The sequence below is a fragment of the Capra hircus genome, chromosome 7 (genome assembly GCF_001704415.2).
Source record: "Capra hircus breed San Clemente chromosome 7, ASM170441v1, whole genome shotgun sequence".
Taxonomy (NCBI): domain Eukaryota; kingdom Metazoa; phylum Chordata; class Mammalia; order Artiodactyla; family Bovidae; genus Capra; species Capra hircus.
Genome location: NC_030814.1, coordinates 74,167,355 through 74,179,955, shown reverse-complemented (window position 1 = coordinate 74,179,955; position 12,601 = coordinate 74,167,355).

The following is a 12,601-nucleotide window of genomic DNA, read 5'->3' as shown; positions in this document are numbered from 1 at the left end:
GCCTGCAGGCTCCTCTGTCCATGGGATTTCCCAGGCAATAATATGGGAGTGGATTACCATGCCCTCCTCCAGGGGATCTTCCCAAACCAGGGATTGAACCCTCATCTCCTGCATTGGCAGGCAGGTTCTTTACCACTAGTATCACCAGAGAAGCCCACAGACTCACAGTATTCTCACAAATTCAGTTCAACCTAATACAACAAATTTTTGTTAATCACAAAATACATCTATAAAATACAGTAACATGAAAAAATAGTAGAAACTAAAAGACAACTTTTGATTCCCGAGGAAAAATACATAGTAATCTAAAATATTCGAGAGGAAAAAAACAAAGCTTTTTGAGTGAATAACCAATAAGAAACTACTACAATGGAGAGACTAATTTGGAAAAGAATTAAGCAAAATTCTGGAATAAAATATATAATTAATGAATAGGTAGCAAAATAGCAAAAAGGTTATTAAAGAATTGGAGGAAAGAGCTCAAGGAAGTATCCACATATTTGTTCAGAGATACAAGTTAAAAGAAAATATGAAAAGTCATCAAGACAAATAAGGGATAAATGACAAGCTCTGCCTTCTAACTGTAATTCTGGAAGGAGGGATGACACACATCAGATAAACCTAACAGACTTTGTGGGAAAAGGTTTGAAATTTTATTGAAAGATGCAGCAATATACTATATTCATGGACTAGAAAACTCTTTATAATAAATATATACCAGAACATGGTCTAAAATTTATCCTTTAATGTACAGTTTAAGCACTCTTTTAGAGAAATTCTTCCCTTTGTGCAGCTGGAAAGATGTTCAAAATAGTACTATTCATGGTAGCAAAAAGAAAAAAAAAACTAGAAACAATGCATCGATAAGAATATAGTATTTTGCAATATTCACAGTGGAATATTATGGAAGATAAACTGAAATTATATAAAATAACATAGATGAGACTGAAAAATATTGAAGCAAAAATTCAATTCACAGTAGATAACAATGCCTCATATTTTTATAAATCTAAGAAACAAAAAAACTAAGTAACATATTATTTACCATTTAAATATTTAATGGTGATGGTGGTTAGTCACTCAGCTGTGTCCAACAATTTGCAACTCCATGGACTATAGCTGATGGGATTCTCCAGGCAAGAATATTGGACTGGGTTACCATTCTCTTCTCAAGGGGACCTTCCTTACCCTGGGATGGAACCAGTGTCTCTTGCATCTTCCGCATTGGCAGGTGGATTCTTTACCATCTAAGACATCAGTTCAGTTCAGTTCAGTTCAGTTCAGTCGCTCAGTAATCTCCGACTCTTTGCGACCCCATGAATCGCAGCACTCCAGGACTCCCTGTCCATCACCAACTCCCAGAGTTCACTCAAACTCATGTCCATCGAGTCTGTGATGCCATCCAGCCATCTCATCCTCTGTCGCCCCCTTCTCTTCCTGCCCCTAATCCCTCCCAGCATCAGAGTCTTTTCCAATGAGTCAACTCTTCGCATGAGGTGGCCAAAGTATTGGAGTTTCAGCTTCAGCATCATTCCCTCCAAAGAACACCCAGGACTGATCTCCTTCAGAATGGACTGGTTGGATCTCCTTGCAGTCCAAGGGACCCTCAAGGTCTTCTCCAACACCACAGTTTAAAAGCATCAATTCTTTGGTGCTCAGTTTTCTTCACATTCCAACTTTCACATCCATACATGACCACAGGGAAAACCATAGCCTTGACTAGGCAGACCTTTGTTGGCAAAGTAATGTCTCTGCTTTTGAATATGCTATCTAGGTTGGTCATAACTTTCCTTCCAAGGAGTAAGCATCTTTTAATTTCCTGGCTGCAATCACCATCTGCAGTGATTTTGGAGCCCAAAAAAATAAAGTCTGACACTGTTTCCACTGTTTCCCAGTCTATTTCCCATGAAGTGATGGGACCAGACGCCATGATCTTCAGTTTCTGAATGTTGAGCTTTAAGCCAACTTTTTCACCCTCCTCTTTCACTTTCATCAAGAGGCTTTTTAGTTCCTCTTCACTTTCTGCCATAAGCATGGTGTTGTCTGCATACTTGAGGTTATTGATATTTCTCCTGGCAATCTTTTTTATCTTTTCTTTTTATTTTGCATTTATTTATTTTAATTGGAGGCTAATTACTTTACAATATTTTATTGGTTTTGCCATACATCGACATGAATCCGCCACAGGTATACACATGTTCCCCATCCTGAACCCCCTTCCCACCTCCCTCCGTGTACCATCCCTCTGGGTCATTCCAGTGGACCAGCCCCAAGCATCCTGTATCATGCATTAAATCTGGACTGGCGATTCATTTCGTATATCATATTATATATGTTTCAATGCCATTCTCCCAAATCATCCCACCCTCTCCCTCTCCCACAGAGTCCAAAAGACTGTTCTATACATCTGTGTCTCTTTTGCTGTCTTGCATACTGGGTTATCGTTACCATCTTTCTAAATTCCATATATATGCATTAGTATACTATGTTGGTGTTTTTCTCTCTGGCTTACTTCACTTTGTATAATCGGCTCCAGTTTCATCCACCTTATTAGAACTGATTCAAATGTATTCTTTTTAATGGCTGAGTAATACTCCATTGTGTATATGTACAGCTTTCTTATCCATTCATCTGCTGATGGACATCTAGGTTGCTTCCATGTCCTGGAAACAGTGCTGCGATGAACAATGGGGTACACGTGTCTCTTTCAATTCTGGTTTCCTCAGTGTGTATGCCCCGCAGTGGGATTTTGGGGTCATAAGGCAGTTCTATGTGCAATTTTTTAAGGAATCTCCACACTGTTCTCCATAGTGGCTGTACTAGTTTGCATTCCCACCAACAGTGTAAGAGGGTTCCCTTTTCTCCACACCCTCTGCAGCATTTATTGCTTGTAGACTTTTGGATAGCAGCCATTCTGACTGGCATGAAATCTTGATTCCAGCTTGTGCTTCTTCGAGCCCAGCATTTCTCAAGCATAGTAGTATTCAAAAAAGACAACCGTGGATAATATGCATAAAATTCAGAGCAGTAGACAAATAGTATCAATATTATTGGCATTTAACAGTTCATAAGTTTGATAGTGAGTTTATAGATAATATTTATTATTAAACTTTTAAATTTACCTGTTATATATATCACTATCAAATATTACATTAAAACATAATATGCAATGCACTTTACAAATAAGTCTAAGCTTGCATGCTCAACTTTATTTTTATATTTGATTCAAAATTTTATGTCAAATTTCAATAAGTTATTTATCCAGAATCTTAGGCTACAATCAATCAGAAGCAGCAGATTGAAAGGTAGAAAAGTCCCTAAGAGGGTGGTATGGACCAATATCTATAGAGTGAGAAGCAAGTTAAATAATTTACTCAGTGTAGGCTCAAGAACCTCAAAATTATTACCATTTGATGAAGGAATTTTTAATACTGGAAAGAAATTGACTAGCACCTTCTTGGTCTTGAGACTTCCCCGATGGCTCAGACAGCAAAGAATCTGCCTGCAATGCTGGAGACCTGGGTTCAACCCCTGGGTCGGGAAGATCCCCTGCAGAAGGAAATGGCAACCCACTCCAGTATTCCTTCCTGGAGAATTCCATGGGTTGGGATTCCATAAGCCTGGTGGGCTACAGTCCATGGAGTTGAGAAAAGTTGAACACACTGAGAGACTAACGTTTTCTCGGCCATAGTACTACTGTAGAGTACAATAACTTGCTCTCCTTTAGCAACCAGGAGTCATCATGCTCAGGAGGCACTGTTAAATTGGCAAAACAGGGTGCAGCGCATTTTGAATAAACCTTAAGTTGTTAAAGTGGATGTTGAACATTCAGCGTCTGGTGGTGATGTACCCCTTCTGTCTTCGTAGAATAACACAATCTGTTTCATGTGTTAGGTTACCTGCCTGCTTCCTGAGAGCATTTGTGTTTTTGAACCACAAATTAGCAGACTGTGCAAAGTCTGGTGCCAGGCTGATGACCTTTTGTTCTGATGAGGGCAAGCAAAAGAAGGCTTGCAATGGAAGTGGGATTTGACAGAACAAGTAGGGAAATGGAAGGATGTTAAAAGAAAACAGTGAGAAAAGGCAAAGTTGCAGTTTCTGTTTCCCATCTCGACTCCTCATGTTCCAAACAGTTTATTATTTATCAGGGGTGTTCCCCTCTGTGTCTCTTGTACCATACAGAATCCAATGCCAGGTGCCTTGGAAAAACTAACACGTAGCTGAAATATCTGTGGTCATTTTTACATCCCTTTTGGCAGCTTTTCTAGTTTCTGACATAGCATTTACCCAGTCTCCTGGAGTTTGGGGTATCATCCTACACTATTTTTTTTTTTTCTGCAGCTGATGTTCCTCCAGATTTATTCTGTACAAATTGCCTGGCGTATCAAAATCAAATCTTTCCCTTCCTAAATCCCTGCACTACACCATCCAAAAATTAATTAATGCAACAATTAATAGTGACCAATACATTTCTATGCTTTCCATGCAATTAAACCCAGCTACAGATTAAAAGGAGAATAATTGAATTATCCCACTAAAATAAACCATCCTAAACTGCAAATGACTCATTTATTATTGAGCAATTCTTTCAAGGGCTTTTCATAGATTTGGGCGAGAATATATGGGATAAAAGTTTCTGAGCTTCGTTTTCAGCAACAGAGGGCAAAATAGCAAAGTTTATGGTTAAAATAATAAAACATTAAAAGCTTTCTACTGTTTTCATATGACATCCATTATGTAAGAGCTATAAATACAGTAGTCATATAATACAGAATGCACAATAACATTCCATATTCATATAAATAAATTTAATATTTTTTCAAGTAGTAAAAATATACCAACAATTCTGAGTCAGGGTAGGCTAGTCTCAGTTCTTGCTTTGCCATCAGGTTGATCAGTATCTTTAGCGTTCTGACTTTCTTGTTATTTTGTTTTCCATCATTAAACAGAAATGAAACATAATGGTCTTTGAGAGGCAATATATATAGAAGCAAGATTTGACTCCAAGCTATGGGGTATTTACCTAAGTTACTGAAGTCTCATTTTTCTCATTCTCAAAGTAGGAGTAATGCTGATAGCTTCAAATCCAAAGGATTTTAAGATGATTAAAGTGGTATTTAAAAGCCTTTATCATGATATTTACCTAAGTGCTCAAAAAAAATCGTCTCTTAACTGAAGAGACACACGAAAAAAAACATTTAATCAGAAACTTATATTTTTTAAAACCTCCACTGTTTCAGTTTGATTATTCTATAGTCTTGATTTCCCCTACTTTTCATAATAGCTTCTCTAAATCTTCTCTATGACATAGATATAGACCAAAAAAAAAAACCCCTAAATTGTATAAAATGTGTCCTGTGACTCTAGAAACAAGATACAAGAGTTGGTAACATTTCAATACTCATATTTTAAAATAGAGATGTCTCCGGTATAAATCCGTTCAGCTTTGGCCTTGTTATTTTGGGCTGAGTTACATTTGTATTGGCCAGGATAAAATGTTTGCTCTAAGATGGGTAGGATGAGCCTTGTTCCTAAAAATGCTTGAATGACTTGGGAATTGAATTGAGGAAAGTAAATAATGTTTAAATTTAAAAGCCTACTGAGTGAATTTTGACCATCTTGGTCTTAAAAATGTTGCTAGAATTTTCATGCCATGAAGAGCTAAATGAAATGTTTCACATAATTAATATTAGAACACAACTCCAGAGACCACAAGAGCTACTTTATGTGGAAATACTTAGCTTTCTTTCATATATTCTATGAGATTCACATAAATATAATTTTATGACAAGTATGTTTCTGATTACTAAGAGAAATGACAGAGTTCCCGCTTTGCAGAGGAAAGAGAAGGAAGTGAGCCAAGGGTATATGGCTAAGAAGGGGAAGCTTTCAGAGGCCTATTAGGGAGTTTACATCAAGATTCCAAAATTCCTAGGGGAAGCTAGAGTGATAGTGCGACCTTCAGCAAAAACATCCTCTTGCTTGGGTTTAGTGGATGTGCTTGGAGATAATTCAGAGGTACAGAAAGTAGGAGTGAATAAGGATCACAGAAGGTGAAAACGTGTCTCATTCACTGTATAAACAAAAGGGAGGGGAGTTGAAGCTAATGCACCAGAATTGTTCACAAACAAAAGGCAGTTCAGTTGATAAAGAATCTGCTTGCAGTGCAGGAGACCCTGGGTTCAATCCCTGGGTCTGTAAGATCCTCTGGGAAGAAAATGGCAACCCACTCCAGTATTCTTGGCTGGAAAATCTCATGAACAGAGGAGCCTGGAGGGCTACAGTCCATGGGGCTGAGAGAGTCAGACATGACTTAGTGAATAAACCACCACCACAAAAATAGTCACAACTTTGCCCAATTCTTTCATGCAAATATGTCTCTTTTCCAGTTCCCTCCACTACTTTGAACTCTTTTACAGACAAATTTATACCAATATACTAAAATCAAAACAGGATCCTGTTCATTTCTCTAAATGCTGCTCAACATAATCCCTTTTTGTTAGTGCCTAGTCCATAAAGAAGTCAATACAACTTAGTAATTTATTGAGATGTCAGCTCCACAAACTTTCTGGAGCCTGGAAAGACAGGCTACAGTGTCGTTTTCCCTTTTTAAAGATGCATTGACTTCATGCAAGGAACACTTCAAGGAGTTTTGTTTGGATGATCGATACACTTCTATATTTATAAGCCTAATCAGAAGCCATCTGCTTTTCTGCTAAAACACTGCTCAGAGAGTCACATAATCAAAATTATAAACTTTGTTGCATTGATTTTTTTTTTGTTCTACTTGTTACTCAGACCACAAAAATAATTAAATATTTTTGTTTTAATAACTGCAACTTGACACAAAATCATTTCTTTGGGAAATATTTCCCCAACCTCAGGACTATGGTGTCTTATAAGCTCCATCGTGCCATTTTTTTATTGTAATTATTAGACTTTAATAGGTCCAAAACTTGTTTTAAATGTTCTAGTCTCAAAATTTAACAGCTGTTCCCCAGGCCATATATAGAAAGCCAGTCAGCTGCCTTGAACTGACCTCAATGGTGCAGTCCCACAGCCAGATCTCCACCGGAGACTCTAGCTTCACATTATAAATACTACAGGGTCATCTATAAATATGTACATTTCACCATGTTTCACCTGCTATTGTTTTGCTTAGGCAAGTGCCTGCTGTCCTTGTTCATGTAGCAGCAAGCACCTTTGTATGCAACATGGGGACAACAGAGCCTGTGGATGTCTCACTGGCTCCATCAAAGTGTAGGGAGAGAATTCAAAGAAGAGAAATGAGGACTAACTTGGAGGAAATGTAACGAAATGAAAATGACATCTCGCAATGAAAATGATAGTCCAGGCTTTCATTTGCTGTTAAGTCAATATATCTTTCTATAGTACATGGTTAATCACATCACACTGGCCTCAGTTCAGTTGCTCAGTCGTGTCCGACTCTTTGCAACCCCATGAATCCCAGCACGCCAGGCCTCCCTGTCCATCACCAACTCCCGGACTTCACTCAGACTCACGTCCATCAAGTCCGTGGTGCCATCCAGCCATCTCAGCCTCTGTCGTCCTCTTCTCCTCCTGCCCCCAATCCCTCCCAGCATCAGAGTCTTTTCCAATGAATCAACTCTTCACATGAGGTGGCCAAAGTACTGGAGTTTCAGCTTTAGCATCATTCCTTCCAAAGAAATCCCAGGGCTGATCTCCTTCAGAATGGACTGGTTGGATCTCCTTGCAGTCCAAGGGACTCTCAAGAGTCTTTTCCAACACCACAGTTCAAAAGCATCAATTCTTCGGTGCTCAGCTTTCTTCACAGACCAACTTTCACATCGATACAGACCACAGGAAAACCCATAGCCTTGACTAGATGGACCTTTGTTGGCAAAGTAATGTCTCTGCTTTTGAATATGCTGTCTAGGTTGGTCATAACTTTCCTTCTAAGGAGTAAGCGTCTTTTAATTTCCTGGCTGCAGTCACCATCTGCAGTGATTTTGAAGCCCAAAAAAATAAAGTCTGACACTGTTTCCACTGTTTCCCCATCTATTTCCCATGAAGTGATGGGACCAGAAGCCATGATCTTTGTCTTCTGAATGTTGAGCTTTAAGCCAACTTTTTCAGTCTCCTCTTTCACTTTCACCAAGAGGCTTTTTAGTTCCTCTTCACTTTCTGCCATACGGGTGGTGTCATCTGCATATCTGAAGTTATTGATATTTCTCCTGGTAATCTTGATTCCAGCTTGTGCTTATTCCAGCCCAGCATTTCTCATGATGTACTCTGGACAGAAGTTAAATAAGCAGGATGACAATATACAGCCTTAATTTACTGCTTTTCCTATTTGGAACCAGTCTGTTATTCCCTGTCCAGTTCTAACTGTTGCTTCCTGACTGCATATAAGTTTCTCAAGAGGCAGGTCAGGTGGTCTGGTATTCCCATCTCTTTCAGAATTTTCCACAGTTTAGTGTGATCTACACAGTCAAGGGCTTTGGCATAGTCAATAAAGCAGAAATAGATGTTTTTTTTTTCTGGAACTCTCTTGCTTTTTCCATGATGCGGTAGATTTGGCAATTTGATCTCTGGTTCCTCTGCCTTTTCTAAAACCAACTTGAACATCAGGAAGTTCACAGTTCACATATTGCTGAAGCCTGGCTTGGAGAATTTTGAGCATTACTTTACTAGCATGTGAGATGACTGCAATTTTGTGGTAGTTTGAACATTCTTTGGCATTGCCTTTCTTTGGGATTGGAATGAAAAGTGACCTTTTCCAGTCCTGTGGCCACTGCCAAGTTTTCCAAATTTGCTGGCATATTGAGTGCAGTACTTTCACAGGATCATCTTCCAGGATTTGAAATAGCTCAACTGGAATTCCATCACCTCCACTAGGTTTGTTCATAGTGATGCTTTCTAAGGCCCACTTGACTTCACATTCCAGGATGTTTGGCTCTAGGTGAGTGATCACACCATCATGATTATCTTGGTCTCACTGGCCTAGGCACATTTATCACATGATTTACTATAGACAGAGTCTACATGGGGTTGTAATCAGATAATTTCTGCCTGCCACATCCAACTCATTGCCTCTGCTCCCAGAATTTTCTCCACCAAGGTGACTTCCATTTAGGGAGATGAACCATACCTGGAGACACCTACGCACTTAGTATTTTCACTTTATATTCGAATATTCTCTTTGGCTAATTTAGGGCATATGGTTTCTTTGCTGCTGCTAAGTCGCTTCAGTCATGTCCGACTCTGTGCAACCCCATAGACGGCAGCTCACCAGGCTCCGCCATCCCTGGGATTCTTCAGGCAAGAACACTGGAGTGGGTTACCATTTCCTTCTCCAATGCATGAAAGTGAAAAATGAAAGTGAAATCGCTCAGTCATGTCTGACTCTTTGTGACCCCATGGACTGCAGCCCATCAGGCTCCTCCGTCCATGGGATTTTCCAGGCAAGAGTACTGGAGTGGGTTGCCATTGCCTTCTCCAGCATGATGTCTTTACTAGGCAATAAATATGTCCTTTCAGACTTTTAGGTTTCCTCAACCATGGGGTTCTTGAATCAAAAACTGCAGCTCTATTTGGGTTTCTTAAATTCTTCAAAAGTACAAATCAATTAGCATTTGTTTTCTCATAGCCAAACTAATTTGCATAAAATCAAGAGTAGATGCTGAAAATCAGTATCTTAATTTCAATTTCTAAAAGGAAAAATTAATCATGAGTGCTTTTTGAAATATTTTGTGTCCTTGTCATCTTAGCAGAGATATATAATATAGAAATTGTTTCTATCTCAAAAATTTAAAAAGATTATTGTGTTTACTATTCAAAATTCTTTGTGTCCTATTAGCACATGTAAAATTTATATTTTAATGACATATAAAACACACTTGATATATTTAAATAAAATTTAAATAAAGTATACAATAAAACCTGACACCTGTAAACACATATACACACACTTGATAATGTAGGTAAATTTATGAATGATGATCAGTTCTATAAAGCTAAAAATGTACCATCAACTTTCCAGATGCCAAAAGAAACTTGTTTTTCTTTACGGAATATGTGTGGTTTTGCAAAATCTTCCCACAAAGTCAGTCTTTGGAGCCTTAACACAGTGAAGCAATATGAATTCCAATAATAGCACACCACAGTGGTGAGTTCCTGTAAATAGAGCCAAAATTTTGATTATGAAGATAAACATTCAAAAATTAAGGAAACAATTGTTTTAGATAAAAAATCTTTTTGTATCAAGCATTCAAGTTATGGCATTTTCTGGACATGCTTGGTAATAAAGAAAGCAGTGACCTCTGAAGAAATCACAAGTATGAATGGTCATTTAGGCCAAAACATGCATTTTATTGCAGCTACATCATCTTTACCATCCACAGCACTTGACAGACTTTAAGATAGTTCCAGTATCTCCTAAGACAGCCACTTTATATTGAGATAGCTTACACTGTTCAATATAACATCAACCAGGATCTACCACAATTAGTACATTGTTATTGGTCACAGGCACAGACATAGTTTCTTTGGAGCCAAGTTTACTTCAGTTTATTAAGAAAAGACAAAACATTTGCCTCAACTTTGTATGTCCACGAGGTTTTAGGCTCAGAGGAATTGTTGGGCTTAGAGAAATATTTCTGGGAATAGTATACTCAGTAGTAGGAGTCAAAATCCTATGAATGAAAGAGTTCCTAAAAGTAAAGTATTCAACAGGAATGGAAAATATGATACTGCCTGCTGCAGAATGTTATGTGGGGCATAAATAAATATCTTAGCATCATTTAATCATCCTGCACATACTTTTTAACCTTAGAAACCCCAAAAAACCTAAGCAAACCATTTCATAAACCAAACCATCCATTTTTAGTACTATTATAACTTGGTATGTCAGTGGCTATAAAAGACATTATGTGACATAATCCAGAACAGTGGAGTAATTCTGTTTTTTTATCTAGAAATATAGCATATGTAATTAATAATTATATATTACTTGATTGCCATATATATGTATATACACACACATATATCACATGCAAACTTTTCCATTATTCCTTGGGACATTTGGGTTAATTCTAACTTCTTTTACCATTATATTCATCCTAAAACTAGAAATTATACTTTTTATTAAAATGCTTATTATATGCAAACACAAATGGAAATTTTAAATGATTACAAGAACATTTTTAACAACAAAATGCATACTAAAATTGAGTTATTTAGCTAAATTTTTGTGTACATCAATAATTGTGTACTTAACTTTTCCCTACAGCAAAATTTCAGAAATGCAATAAATGTGTCAAAACGAATGTTATCATCAGGCTTCTGATATCTATTACCAAAATGTCTTCCAAAACCTTGTATAAATTTATACTCTAATTGAAAGTGCACTAGGATGTGTTTATTTCAATTTTGTGGTAAGGAGCTTGACTGAGGTGTAATTTATATACTATAAACAGCACTTTATATACTACATACTTAGTATTTATATACTATATACTTAGTATTATATATTTAATATCAGTATACTAAATATTATATTTATATACTATAAACTGGCATTTGTATTTCAGTGACTTTTACTAGATGTATACAGTTATGTCACCACAACCACCACCATCAGAGTAGAGCATTTCCAGCACCCTGAAAGATTTGTTTCTGACCATCTACAGTCAACCCCTGCTTCCATCCCTAAATCCAGGCAAAGAATGCTTCCTGTCTCTCAGAGATTTGCCTTTTTATAAGTTTCATATAAATGGAATCATCAAATACACTGTCCTTTTTGTCTACTTTCTTACTGTTTGTTGATACCTTTGAGATTGATCTATGTCATAGAAGGTTCCTACAGTCTTCTCATCAATACTGAAGAGTATTCCCCTGTATAAACATGATGAATGTTTTAAACCATTCCACTAGGTGATGGATATTTGGATTGCTAGTTTTTTTTTTTAACCCCAACTCTGAATCATAAATATCTGTGAACATTTGTATTAGACACAGGTTTTTGCTGATTCTCTCAATTTCGTTAGAACCATTTAACACGTTAGTTTTAAATGTGAGAATCTGTACATTCCCTTGTGAGGTGAAAACTAGTAATTCCAATATTTCTAGAAGTAGTAGAGTTTTTTCTTTAAGTTATTTATTAATAGTGATAGTTCACACTCCAAAGTCATTTTTATACCATATATTTTCCTAATTTTGCTCTGTTGGAAGGAAGGATGCTCATTATTTAGACTGAGAAGAAGTGAGACTGTTTTCCTAAGTCCTTAGTACACTTATGTTATTCAACAATATATTAGAAAACACTGCATTCTGAGTTATACATGCAACTTGCATTTTATTTTTATATTTCAAATTCATCTATCCATTCAACAAATGTTACTGATCCCCTACAAAGTATCAGACATTGAAACTGAAACTAGAGAAACAAAACAAAACAAAATAAAATATGGTGCTTGTCTTTATGGAGTTTTACAAAGTAAGGAGGCAATCATAGTTCAGTGTAGTAATAAAGAGTGGTACTCTCTACAAAAAAAAAAAAACAACTAATTTTAAAAACCTAGATCTACCAAAAAAAAAATCTAACTCAACTTTAAGAGGT